This window comes from Chiloscyllium punctatum, chromosome 18 (genome assembly GCF_047496795.1).
Source record: "Chiloscyllium punctatum isolate Juve2018m chromosome 18, sChiPun1.3, whole genome shotgun sequence".
In the NCBI taxonomy this organism is placed as follows: Eukaryota; Metazoa; Chordata; class Chondrichthyes; order Orectolobiformes; family Hemiscylliidae; genus Chiloscyllium; species Chiloscyllium punctatum.
The window spans coordinates 89,554,539-89,569,153 of NC_092756.1; the positions used below are offsets into that span (position 1 = coordinate 89,554,539).

The 14,615-nt window shown below is 46.6% G+C and overlaps 1 protein-coding gene across 4 annotated transcripts in view; it reads left to right on the forward strand.

Annotated features, from left to right (window-relative positions):
* LOC140489299 (serine/threonine-protein kinase BRSK2-like) overlaps positions 1–14,615 on the forward strand; it is a 189,300-nt gene that overhangs the window by 144,823 nt on the left and 29,862 nt on the right. The window lies entirely within an intron of this gene.

Genomic DNA, 14,615 nt, shown 5'->3' on the forward strand with positions numbered 1-14,615 from the left:
ATCAGCGCATAAATTTCCCAGCTTGGGTCTGCGTACACGCTAAAACTCTCACACTTAGAGACAGGCACATACACACACACGTACGCTCTCTCACACACACACACATACACACACGTACGCTCTCTCTCACACACACACACATACACACACGTACGCTCTCTCTCACACACACACACACATATCCACTCACACACACACGTACGCTCTCTCACACACACACACATACACACACGTACGCTCTCTCACACACACACACACACACACATATCCACTCACACACACACATACACTCTTACACACACACACACACGTACACTCTCTCACACACACACACGCATATACACACACACGTACACTCACACACACACGTACAGTCTCTCTCACACACACGCATATATACACACACGTACACTCTTTCACACACACATGTACACTCTCACACACACACACACGTACACTCTCACACACATCCACTCACAAACACGCATATCCGCTCTTACACACACACATACACTCTCTCACACACACACACATGTACACTCTCACACACACACATATCCACTCTCTCTCACACACACACACACACACACACACACACACACGCATATCCACTCACACACACACGTACATTCTCTCTCTCACACACACATGCATATCCACTCTCACACACACGTACACTCTCTCTCACACACACAGACACACACATGCATATCCACTCTCACACACACACATAGCCACTCTCACACACACACACTCTCTCTCTCACACACACACACATATCCACTCACACACACACACGTACACTCTCTCACGCACACACACACGCATATCCACTCTCACACACACTTGTACACTCTCTCACACGCACACGCATATCTACTATCACACATACATATCCACTCTCACACACACGTACACTCTCACACACACACACATATCCACTCTCACACGCACACATATCCACTCTCACACGCACATATATCCACTCTCTCACACACACATATCTCACACACGCACACACACACACATATCCACTCTCACATGTACACATATCCACTCTCTCACACACACGTACACTCTCTCACACACACGTACACTCTCTCACACACACGTACACTCTCACACACACAAACGTACACTCTCTCACACACACACATATCCACTCTCTCACACACACATATCCACTCACACACACACGTACACTCTCATACACACACGTACACTCTCACACACACACGTACACTCTCTCACACACACATATCCACTCTCTCACACACACACACATATCCACTCACACACACACAAGCATATCCACACACACACACATGTATAATCTCACACGCACACACGCATATCCACTCTCTCTCTCACACACACACGCACACTTTCTGACACACATGCATATCCACTCTCACACACACACGTGCATATCCACTCTCTCACACACACATGCATATCCACTCTCACACACACACGTGCATATCCACTCTCTCACACATACACGCATATCCACTCTCACACACACACGTGCATATCCACTCTCTCACACATACACGCATATCCACTCTCACACACACACGTGCATATCCACTCTCTCACACACACATATCCATTCTCACAGATACACATGCATATCCACTCTCTCACACACACGTACACTCTCTCACACACACATATCCACTCTCTCACACACACGTACACTCTCTCACACACACATATCCACTCTCTCACACACATACACATATCCACTCTCACACAAACACATATCCACTCACACACACACACACACACGCATATCTACTCACACACACATACAATCTCACACACACACACCTATCCACTCTCACACACACACGTACACTCTCTCACACACACATATCCACTCTCACACACACAAGCATATCCACACACACACACATGTATAATCTCACACGCACACACGCATATCCACTCTCTCTCTCACACACACACGCACACTTTCTGACACACATGCATATCCACTCTCACACACACACGTGCATATCCACTCTCTCACACACACATGCATATCCACTCTCACACACACACGTGCATATCCACTCTCTCACACATACACGCATATCCACTCTCACACACACACGTGCATATCCACTCTCTCACACATACACGCATATCCACTCTCACACACACACGTGCATATCCACTCTCTCACACACACATATCCATTCTCACAGATACACATGCATATCCACTCTCTCACACACACGTACACTCTCTCACACACACATATCCACTCTCTCACACACATACACATATCCACTCTCACACAAACACATATCCACTCACACACACACACACACACGCATATCTACTCACACACACATACAATCTCACACACACACACCTATCCACTCTCACACACACACGTACACTCTCTCACACACACATATCCACTCTCACACACACATGCATATCCACTCTCACACACACAGGTACAATCTCTCTCACACACACACACATATCCACTCTCTCACGCACACACACGTACACTCTCTCTCACACACATGTACACTCTCTCTCACACACACACATATCCACTCTCTCACACACACATACACTCTCTCACACACACACACACACACACATATCCACTCTCTCACACACACATACACTCTCTCACACACACACACACACACACACACACATATCCACTCTCTCACACACACATACATTCTCTCACACACACACACACATGCATATCCACTCTCACACGCACACATATCCACACTCTCTCACACACATATCCACTCGCACACACACTTACGCTCTCACACACACGTACACTCTCTCACACACACATATATCCACTCTCTCTCTCTCACACACACGCATATCCACTCACACACACACACACGTACACTCTCACACACACACATATCCACTCTCTCACGCACACACATCTCTCACACACATGTACACTCTCTCTCACACACACACATATCCACTCTCTCACACACACATACACTCTCTCACACACATGCATATCCACTCTCACACGCACACATATCCACACTCTCTCACACACATATCCACTCTCTCACACACACATATCCACTCTCTCACACACACGTACACTCTCTCACACACACATATATCCACTCTCTCTCTCACACACACACGCATATCCACTCACACACACACACATATCCACTCTCTCACACACACACACGCGCGCGCATATCCACTCTCACACACACGTACACTCTCTCTCACACACACACACATATCCACTCTCTCACACACACGCATATCCACTCTCACGCACACTTGTACACTCTCTCACACACACACGCATATCTACTATCACACACACACGTACACTCTCACACACACATACACTCTCTCTCACACACACACACATATCCACTCTCTCACACACACACACATATGCACTCTCACACACACACGTCCACTCTCATACACACACACACACATGCATATCCACTCACACACACACACACACACGCGCGTACACTCTCTCTCACACACACACACGTATATCCAACCTCTCACACTCACACGTACACTCTCTCACACACACACAGACACACACACGCATATCCATTCTCACACACACAGACATCCACTCTCTCACACACACATATCCACTCTCACACACACACGTCCACTCACACACACACACACACACACACACACACACGCGTACACACTCTCTCACACACACACGCATATCCACTCACACACACACACACACACGCGCGTACACTCTCTCTCACTCACACACACACGTACAATCTCTCTCACACGCATATCCACTCTCTCACACACACGTACACTCTCTCACACACACACACACACATATCCACTCTCACACGCACACATATCCACACTCTCATACACACATATCCACTCACACACACATGTACACTCTCACACACATCCACACTCTCACACACATCCACTCTCACACACAAACGTACACTCTCTCACACACACATATGCACTCACGCACACTCTCACACACATCCACTCTTACACACACACATCCACTTTCACACACATGCACACACTCTCTCACACACACACATGCATATCCACTCTCATACGCACACATCTCCACTCTCTCACACACACATATCCACTCACACACACACGTACACTCTCACACACATCCACTCTCACACACACATATCCACTCTCACACACACACACGTACACTGTCACACACACATGTACACTCTCTCACACACACACACATGCAAGCATATCCACTCACACATACATGCATACACTCTCTCACACACACACACATGCAAGCATATCCACTCTCACACACACGTACACTCTCTCACACACACACACACACTCATATCCATTCTCACGCACACACATACGCATATCCACTCTCACAAACACGTACATTCTCTCTCACACACACACACACACACATATCCACCCTCACACACACACACGTACACTCTCTCTCTCACACACACATATCCACCCTCACACACACACACGTACACTCTCTCTCTCACACACACATATCCACTCTCACACACAAACGTAAACTCTCTCTCACATACACACACACACATGCACACGCATATCCACTCCCACACACACTTGTACATTCTCTCACACACACACGCATATCTACTATCACACACACATATCCACTCTCACACACACGTACACTCTCACACACACATACACGCATATCCACTCTCACAAACACACGGACACTCTCTCTCACACACACACACACACACACACACATATCCACTCCCACACACACACACATGCATATCCACTCCCACACACACACGTACACTCTCTCACACACACACATGCATATCCACTCTCTTACACACATGTACACTCTCTCACACACACACATGTACACACACACACGTACACTCTTTCACACACACGCACGCATATCCACTCTCACACACACGTACATTCTCTCTCTCACACACACGTACACTCTCACACTCACACACGCATATCCACTCTCTCACACACACACGTACACTCTCTCACACACATACATATCCACTCTCACACACACACGTACACTTTCTCACACACATACACGCATATAGACACACGTACACTCTCTCACACACATACACGCATATACACTCACACATACGTACACTCACACACATACACGCATATACACACACACACGTACACTCACACAGACACGCATATACACACGTACACTCTCTCACACATACATGCATATACATACACATACACTCTCTCGCACATATACACGCATATACACTCACACGCACACGTACACTCTCTCACACACGTACAGTCTCACACACACATGTACACTCACGCATATACACACACGTACACTCTCACACACATACACGCATATACACTCACACGTACACTCACACACATACACGCATATACAGTCACACACACGTACTCTCTCATACACACACGCATGTACACGCACACGTACACTCTCATACACGTACACTCACACACACGTACACGCATATACACACGTACACACACATACACGCATATACATACACGTACACTCACACACACGCATATACACTCTCACACACACACACATACACTCATATACACACACGCACATTTTCTCACACACATACACGCATATACACACACGTACACTCACACACACACATATATGCATATCCACTCTCTCACACACACATACACTCTCTCACACATACACGCATATACACACACGTACACTCACACACGTACACTCACACACATACACGCATATACATACACACACGCACACTCACACACGTGCATGCATATACACACGTACACACACATACATGCACATACACACACGTACACTCACACATACACGCATACACACACACACATACACTCTCATGCACACACGTACACTCTCTCAGACACACACGTACACTCTCTCACACACTCACACGTACACTCACACACATACACGCATATCCACTCTCACACACACGTACACTCTCTTACACACATACACACATATACACATACACGTACACTCACACACATGCATACACACACGTACACTGACACATACACGCTTATACACACACACATGTACACTCTCTCACACACATACACATATCCACTCTCTCACACGCATGTACACTCTCTCTCACCCATATACACGCATATACACTCACACATGTACACTCTCACCCACATACACGCATATACACTCTCATACACACACGTACAATGTCACACACATACACGCATATACACACACGTACACTCTCACATACACGCATATACACATACACACATGTACACTCACACACATACACGCATGTACACTCACACACGTACACTCACATGCATATACACACATGTACACTGTCTCACACACGTACATGCATATACACACACGTACACACTCACACACATACACACACGTACACTCTCTCAAACACATACACGCATATACACTCTCATACACACACGTACACTCTCTCGCACACACGCATATCCACACACACACATACCCTCTCTCACACACACACACACACACACACACACACACACGCATATCCACTCTCACGCACGTACATTCTCTCACATGCATACACGCATATGTAGTCACACACAAGTACACTCTCTTGCACGCAAACATGCATATACACTCTCTCTCACACACACACATACACATGCGTACACACACGCGTACACTGACACAAACTCCTACATTCTCACCCACATGCCCCCACATATACACTCTCTTACACACACCCACACATACACACTCTCGGAGACACATATACACTCACACACACACTCTTGCACACATATATACTCACACATGCACACACACATGCACATATACACTCATGCACACACATTATATACTCTGTCACACACATACACACATATACACACACACGCACACACATATACACACACACTCTCGCACATATGTACTCACACATACACATATGCACTCATACACGCATATACACACACATACACACACGCACACATACGCTCACACACACACTCTCTCTCACTCACACACGCACATATACACATGCACACACTTTCATACACCCTCTCTTTCACACACACATTCACACGTGCACACGCTGGCAGACGCACACATAGGCAGGCACAGTCAGTCACATGTGTGCTGACACACTCACAGATACACACTCACAGACAGGCAGATGATCGTGCACACAAGCACAAACACAGATGCACACAGACATTTACATGCAATCACAAACACAAAGACACACACACACACACACACACACACACAGACACACTTGCCCTCACAGATCCAGACACTGATACAGCTGCTGGGTGGAGGGTTGGACCATGCGGCCCTTTGAACCTGACCTGCCATTCAAACGGGTCACAGCTGATGGGCAGGCTGCTCGGGCATCCACAGACCATTCCCAGACACACGGTTATGTTTCAACACAGAGAGACAGCAAATACACCGACGCAAACTGCAGCACCATACACACTTGTTTGTCGACATCCCTGTTTGATCTAAAGAGCTGGACATGCCAGGCTCAATCACAAGAGCCATTGCCTTTTCCCACTGCTCCCAGAGGTGTTAATATCAGCCAGGAACTCCACTTCCGATCAGAATCCAGTATCATGTATCAATTGAACCGGTCTGAGCTCATCGAGAGTTTCAGGACCCCTGTGCCGAACTAACTGACCAGCCAATACCCCAGCCCGCTCTATAGCCACTGCCAGTCTTAAGCTTTCACAGTGTTCAGGGTGAGGTCAGCGCCACAGTAACACAAAGTGCGCTCCCCTCTCGTCTCAGTGTGTGACTTAGAGCTACCCCACTCTACAGAAATCCCAGCTATAAAACGCTGCCTGATGTCCCATCCTGGTATCAGCATGATGTGGAGATTATGTACAGGGTAAGCTAGTTGTTAAATCACAGGCGCTCCCTGTTTCCCCTGTGCATAGCACAGAATCTCAATTGTATGCAGAGAACAAGTCACTTTATTGTTCAAGCCATTGTGATACATGTTGTTCCACAAGATGGCGCCAACCTGCCTCAGTAAGATTCCATTGTAAAAGTTAAACTTCATTCAAACCTGTCTTAGGAAGTCTTCAGTTAGACTTTATCTAAGGAAAACACAGTTGAATTTTTTTAGGGCAGCACAGTGGCTCAGTGGTTAGCACTGCTGCCTCATAGCACCAGGAACCCAGGTTCATTTCCACCCTCGGTGCCTGCCTGTGTGGAGTTTGCACATTCTCCCCGTGTCTGCATGGGTTTCCTTCAGATGCTCCGGTTTCCTCCCACAGTCCAAACATGGGTTGACCGTGCTAAAGTGCCCCATAGTGTCCAGGGATGTGCAGGCGAGGTGAATTGGCCATAGGGAAATGCGGGGGGTTACAGGGTGGAATACTCTCTGGAGGGAGAGAGTAGACTCCTTTGGCCAAATGGCCTGCTTCCACACCGTAGGAATTCTGAGATTCCCAGGACTGACTAAATCCTGTCCTCATTCACTTGCCTTAAGGTCTCGACATGTTGTTGTCTGGTCCCTCCACCTTAGAACCAGTTTAACACCCATTCCTGTTTCACAATCAGAATCTGTGAACCCAGATGAATAAAGCTGAAACCCTGGATTTACACTGCCACGTATCTCTGGGAAGAGAATGTTTGCATTAATATATCAGATGGTTCCCCTTTCTCTGAAAGTTTGGTCCCATCTGGGAGGAACTTGACCAACAGCTGGGTGTAGTAACCGTCATTTCCCTTTGGGGTGCACTGCAGAGGTATGTGGCACCAGAGTAGCCAACAGCGACACCAAGAGGTGTTTGGTGTCACTGCGGCCTGTAGTATTTATACCTGGGGATTTCCCTGTTCATTCCTAATTTGTTTTTTCCCCAACTGTTTTTGTTTGACTATGATCAAGCAGCACTTCAACATTAGGGTATTTTTAAAAATCATTTTTTAAATGGTCCCCTGCGAATATTCGGCAGATTATTACACTCTCAGCCCTGATCATTTTCTCTGAGAAAGTGAACGTATTCAGAGTTCACCTCGATGGGCGCGAGCTCTCTCGGTTCCAGCATTTTGGGACTCAGGCCTTTAACAGAGTTGACCCTCACGGGCGGCACGGTGGCTCAGTGGTTAGCACTGCAGCCTCACAGCACCAGGGTCCCAGGTTCGATTCCAGCCTCGGGTAACTGTCTGTGTGGAGTTTGCACGTTCTCCTCTGTGTCTGTGTGTGTTTCCTCCGGGTGCTCCGGTTTCCTCCCACAGTCCAAAGATGTGCAGGTTAGGGTGAATTGGCCATGCTAGATTGCCCATAGTGTTAGGTGCATTAGTCAGAGAGAAATGGGTCTGGGTGGGTTATTCTTCGGAGGGTCGGTGTGGACTTGTTGGGCCGAAGGGCCTGTTTCCACACTGTCAGGAATCTGATCTAATCTACTGTCAGAGCAGGCAAGAGCCTGTCACAGGCCTTGTGTGAATCTTTGATTGTACATCACTTTGTCATTGATGAGGGAAGCATCCAGTAACACTGGCACTCCGTACAAGATGGATCAGACCATGAGAGTGTCACTCGCAGCTTTTGACTGATTTTCCTTTTTGAGATTCTCATTCGCTGCCTGGGAGCTCTTGGATTCCCTCCCTAAATCTCTTTCCCCTTCCTTGAGAAAATACTCCTGAAAACATACCCTTTGAGCTGACATTGAGTCGCCCCCCCACCCACCCACCCAAAGTGGTTCAGCAGCAGGTTCTCTTTACAGAACGCCCTCCTTTGAGGCATTTTGCATTCTGCTCGGGGGCGCTATACGAATGCAGGTTGCTGTGGGCCCTGCTTGCACTCCCGAGGGCTGGTTTTTGTTTCAAAACAGATGTGCTTCTGCGCGAGACTGAGCACATGCCACTGTAAACGCCTCTCAGCTTTAACCAGAATACAGTGGGAAACCAGAACAGGCCCTCTCACCAGACTAGGCCTGCCTGCCTTCGCTTAGAGACTTTGCCAATGTTTCATGAACTGCGGGGGGGGAGTCTGAGCAGGGCCTGGGGTGAGGCTTTGGAAAGGGTCAACAGTACACCACATCTGTTACAGTATGCGACTCCTCCCACGCAATGCACACGGCCAGAACCTGTTTGTTGTTGTGCTTCTTTTGTTGGGTGCACTCTTGACACCGGGATGTCTCAGTGTTTTATCAAAGGTTCACCATCACTTTGTAATCTACGGGAGGATGGGGTGGCACAGTGGCTCAGCAGTCAGCACCGCTGTCTGACAGCACCAAGGGACCCAGGTTCGATTCCTTCCTCAGGTGGCTGTGTGGAATTTGTACATTCTCCTCATGTCTGTGTGGGTTTCCTCCGGGTGCTCTGGTTTCTTCCCACAGTCGAGAGACGTGCGGGTTAGGATGGATTGACCATGGTAAATTGCCCATAGTGTCCAGGGATGTGCAGGCGAGGTGGGTTAGTCAAGGGAAAAGTTGAGGTTACAGGCAGTGGAGGCAGTGTCTGGGTGGGATGTTCTTCGGAGAGTCAATCCAGACTCTTTGGGCCGAATGGTCTCTTTCAGCTCCATAAGGATTCTATGATCCTGACGTACCAAACCCAGGAGACCATCCTCCACCTCAGTTTGATGGTCAGTTACAAGAGGGCTGTGGCAGTGATGATTCAGGCAACAGAATGAGGGATCATTCCAAATTCTTGGAAAATAGTGAGGACTACAGATCTGTTGGGATTGTTACCACATTGCAGACTGTTTGATATCACAAGAAGAGTGTGTCTGTTAGAGACTTTGCCAATGTTTCATGAACTGCGGGGGGGGGAATCTGAGCAGGGCCTGGGGTGAGGCTTTGGAAAGGGTCAACAGTACACCACATCTGTTACAGTATGCGACTCCTCCCACGCAACGCACACGGCCAGTACCTGTTTCTGTGTATTGTGTTTCTGTGTATTGTGGCTTTGCACTTGAGTTGTTGTATGTCTCTATTGTGTGATGGTTGTGCGTGTGTTTTTCTGTGTGCAGTCATATATGATTTTGGGTGTGGTTTTGTCTCTGTGTGTTTTTTGTATATTTTGTGCATGCTTCTGTGCATGTGTGCATTTGGTGTGTCTTTCTGATTATTTTTGTCCTATTTTATGTGTTTTTCTCTGCATTTCTGTGTGTTTGCGTGTGTGTGCATATATTTATGTGCTTGCTGTAGGTTTTCTGTATGTGTGCAGTTTGAGTGTGTTTTTGTCTGTGTTGTGTGTTTTTATGCTTGTGGTGTTTGGGTGTGCCTTTTGGGTTGTGTTTTTTTTTTGTTGTTTGTGTGTATTTTCTGGAGAGTGATATTTTTCATTTGTGTTTGTATTTTTGTGTGTGTTTGTCCGTTTATGGTGTTTCAATGTATCCATGTATTTCTCGCTATGTTTTGTTTGTTTTTGACTGAGTGTAATTTCTGTTTCTGGGTGTGTTTTACCTGGGTTTCTGTTTGTTAATAATTTCTATTTGTGTACCTGGATGTATTTTGCCTGTATTTCTGGGTAATTTGTGTTTCTGTTCCTGGGTGTTTATCGTTTGTGTTTCTGGGTAATTTGTGTTTCTGTACCTGGGTGTGTTTTGTCTGCGTTTGTGGGTAATTTGTGTTTATGTTCCTGGGTGTTTATCGTTTGTGTTTCTGGGTAATTTGTGTGTCTGTACCTGGGTGTGTTTTGTCAGTGTTTCTGGGTAATTTGTGTTTCTGTACCTGGGTGTGATTTGTCTGTGTTTCTGGGTAATTTGTGTGTCTGTACCTTGGTGTGTTTTGTCTGTGTTTCTGGGTAATTTGTGTTTCTGTTCCTGGGTGTGTTTTGTCTGTGTCTCTGGGTAATTTGTGTTTCTGTTCCTGGGTATATTTTGTCTGTGTTTCTGTGTAATTTGTGTGTCTGTTCCTGGGTGTGTTTTGTCTGTGTTTCTGGGTAATTTGTGTGTCTGTACCTGGGTGTGTTTTGTCTGTGTCTCTGGGTAATTTGTGTTTCTGTTCCTGGGTGTGTTTTGTCTGTGTTTCTGGGTAATTTGTGTGTCTGTTCCTGGGTGTGTTTTGTCTGTGTTTCTGGGTAATTTGTGTTTCTGTTCCTGGGTGTGTTTTGTCTGTGTTTCTGGGTAATTTGTGTGTCTGTTCCTGGGTGTGTTTTGTCTGTGTTTCTGGGTAATTTGTGTGTCTGTACCTGGGTGTGTTTTGTCTGTGTCTCTGGGTAATTTGTGTTTCTGTTCCTGGGTGTGTTTTGTCTGTGTTTCTGGGTAATTTGTGTTTCTGTTCCTGGGTGTGTTTTGTCTGTGTTTCTGGGTAATTTGTGTGTCTGTACCTGGGTGTGTTTTGTCTGTGTTTCTGGGTAATTTGTGTTTCTGTTCCTGGGTGTGTTTTGTCTGTATTTCTGGGTAATTTGTGTTTCTGTTCCTGGGTGTGTTTTGTCTGTGTTTCTGGGTAATTTGTGTGTCTGTTCCTGGGTGTGTTTTGTCTGTGTTTCTGGGTAATTTGTGTGTCTGTACCTGGGTGTGTTTTGTCTGTGTCTTTGGGTAATTTGTGTGCCTGTTCCTGGGTGTGTATTTTCTGCGTTTCTGGGTAATTTGCGTGTCTGTACCTGGGTGTGTTTTGTCTGTGTTTCTGGGTAATTTGTGTGTCTGTTCCTGGGTGTGTTTTGTCTGTGTCTCTGTGTAATTTGTGTGTCTGTTCCTGGGTGTGTTTTGTCTGTGTCTCTGGGTAATTTGTGTTTCTGTTCCTGGGTGTGTTTTGTCTGTGTTTCTGGGTAATTTGTGTGTCTGTACCTGGGTGTGTTTTTTATTTGTTGGTGACACTGTAAATGTGCTGTCACAGAAATAGAGGATGGCAGGTGCCAGAAATAAACATGGCACCACCCATATAATCACAAAGCAAACAGTGCCACGCTAAAACCCATCCCTCCACTAATCAGAACATCATTGTAGTTTAGCAACTTGAAAGACAAGAAAATTAATTCAGGTATCCTCAGTGCAGAACCTGGCGATGCAGTGGTACTGTCTCTACCTCTGAGCTAGGAGTCCCAGGTTCCAGTGCACCTGCTCCAGAGGAGGGTCATAACCTTTGTGACTAAATTGCTCCAACATATCCAAGAACACGGATGGGATGGGCAGAGGTGGTTGACTCCAAGACCTTTAATCTCAAGGTTGTTGGTTCAATCCCCACATTGGGCACCTTTGTTCAGGAGGAACCTTGTGGCACAGTGGTAGTGTCCCAATCTCTGAGCCAGGAGGCCCAGGTTCAATTCCAACCTGCTTCTGAGTGTCATAATGCATCTTATATCTTATCAGGTTGATTATAATAACTATATTTTACTTGCGTTTGATGTGATTTTCTTTGCATGTAGTTTTTGTGTCGGTGCATTTTGTGCATGTTTAGAATATCTTTGTGCATTTTATATCTGTGCACATTTGTGTTTTGTGTGTGTGATGTCTCTTTTTTGTATATCTGTGTTTGTGTGTGTTTTGTATACGTGTGTGTGTTTTGTATATCTTTGTGTGTGTGTGTTTTGTATATCTGTGTGTTTGTTTCATATATCTTTGTGTGTGTTTTTGTATATATTTGTGTGTGTGTGTGTTTTGTATATCTGTGTTTGTGTGTGTTTTGTATATCTGTGTGTTTGATTTCTATATCTTTGTGTGTGTTTTGCATATCTCTGTGTGTTTGATTTGTATATCTTTGTGTGTGTATGTGTGTGTGTGTTTTGTATATCTCTGTGTGTTTAATTTGTATATTGTGTGTGTGTGTGTGTTGGGGGGGGTGGTGTGGGGACAGGGCTGGCAGGAGTGGGCCTCCTGATTGCACTCTTCCTGTCAGAGCCATTGTCCAGGACAGGTTACGGTCTTGTCTGCAATGGAAAAGCCTCTCACTGTGAGCACTGAGCCTCGAGTCAGTTTGGAAGCATGTAAGCAAGTGCAGGGCAGCGCTCTGGCTCAGTGCTTAGCACGGCTTCAATTCCACCCTCTGGTAACTGTCTGTATGAACCTTGTACATTCCCCCTGTCTCTGCGTGGGTTTCCTCCCACAGTCCAAAGTTGTGCAGGTTAGGGTGGATTGGCCAGGCTAAATTGTCCCATAGTGTCCAGGGACATGCAGGCTCGATGGGTTAGCCATGAGAAACACAGGGTTAGAGTCACAGGATGGGCCTGCGTGGGATGGTTGGGTGGAACCAAAGGGCCAAGTGGCTTGCTTCCCCACTGTCGGGATTGTATGATTCATTAGAGATGCCAATCGCATAAAAGGCTGGAAAAATAGAACAGATGCTCGACGGCCAGCACAGGCACAATGGGCCGAAGGGCCTGTTCCCGGGCTGTGAAACCTCTAAACTGACCAATGGGCTGTGAGGAAGAAAGCGGTGGGAACGTTATCCCCTGGGTAAGGAGGCCATAGCAGTACCCTGCCCTGGGTTTGACTGGCAAGCCCACACCCCCACCCCCATGAAACGGTGAGACATCCCGAGTGCAGGTGTCGGCGTTACTTTGCGAGCGTTTTCTCTTTGATTTGCAATCCTCTCTCCACGTGCCGGGTGTTGGACGCTGCTGAATCGCTGCTGTTCTTGTTGTTCTTGTTCTTGTTCGCTTCACGTGACTGTTCCTCTCATGA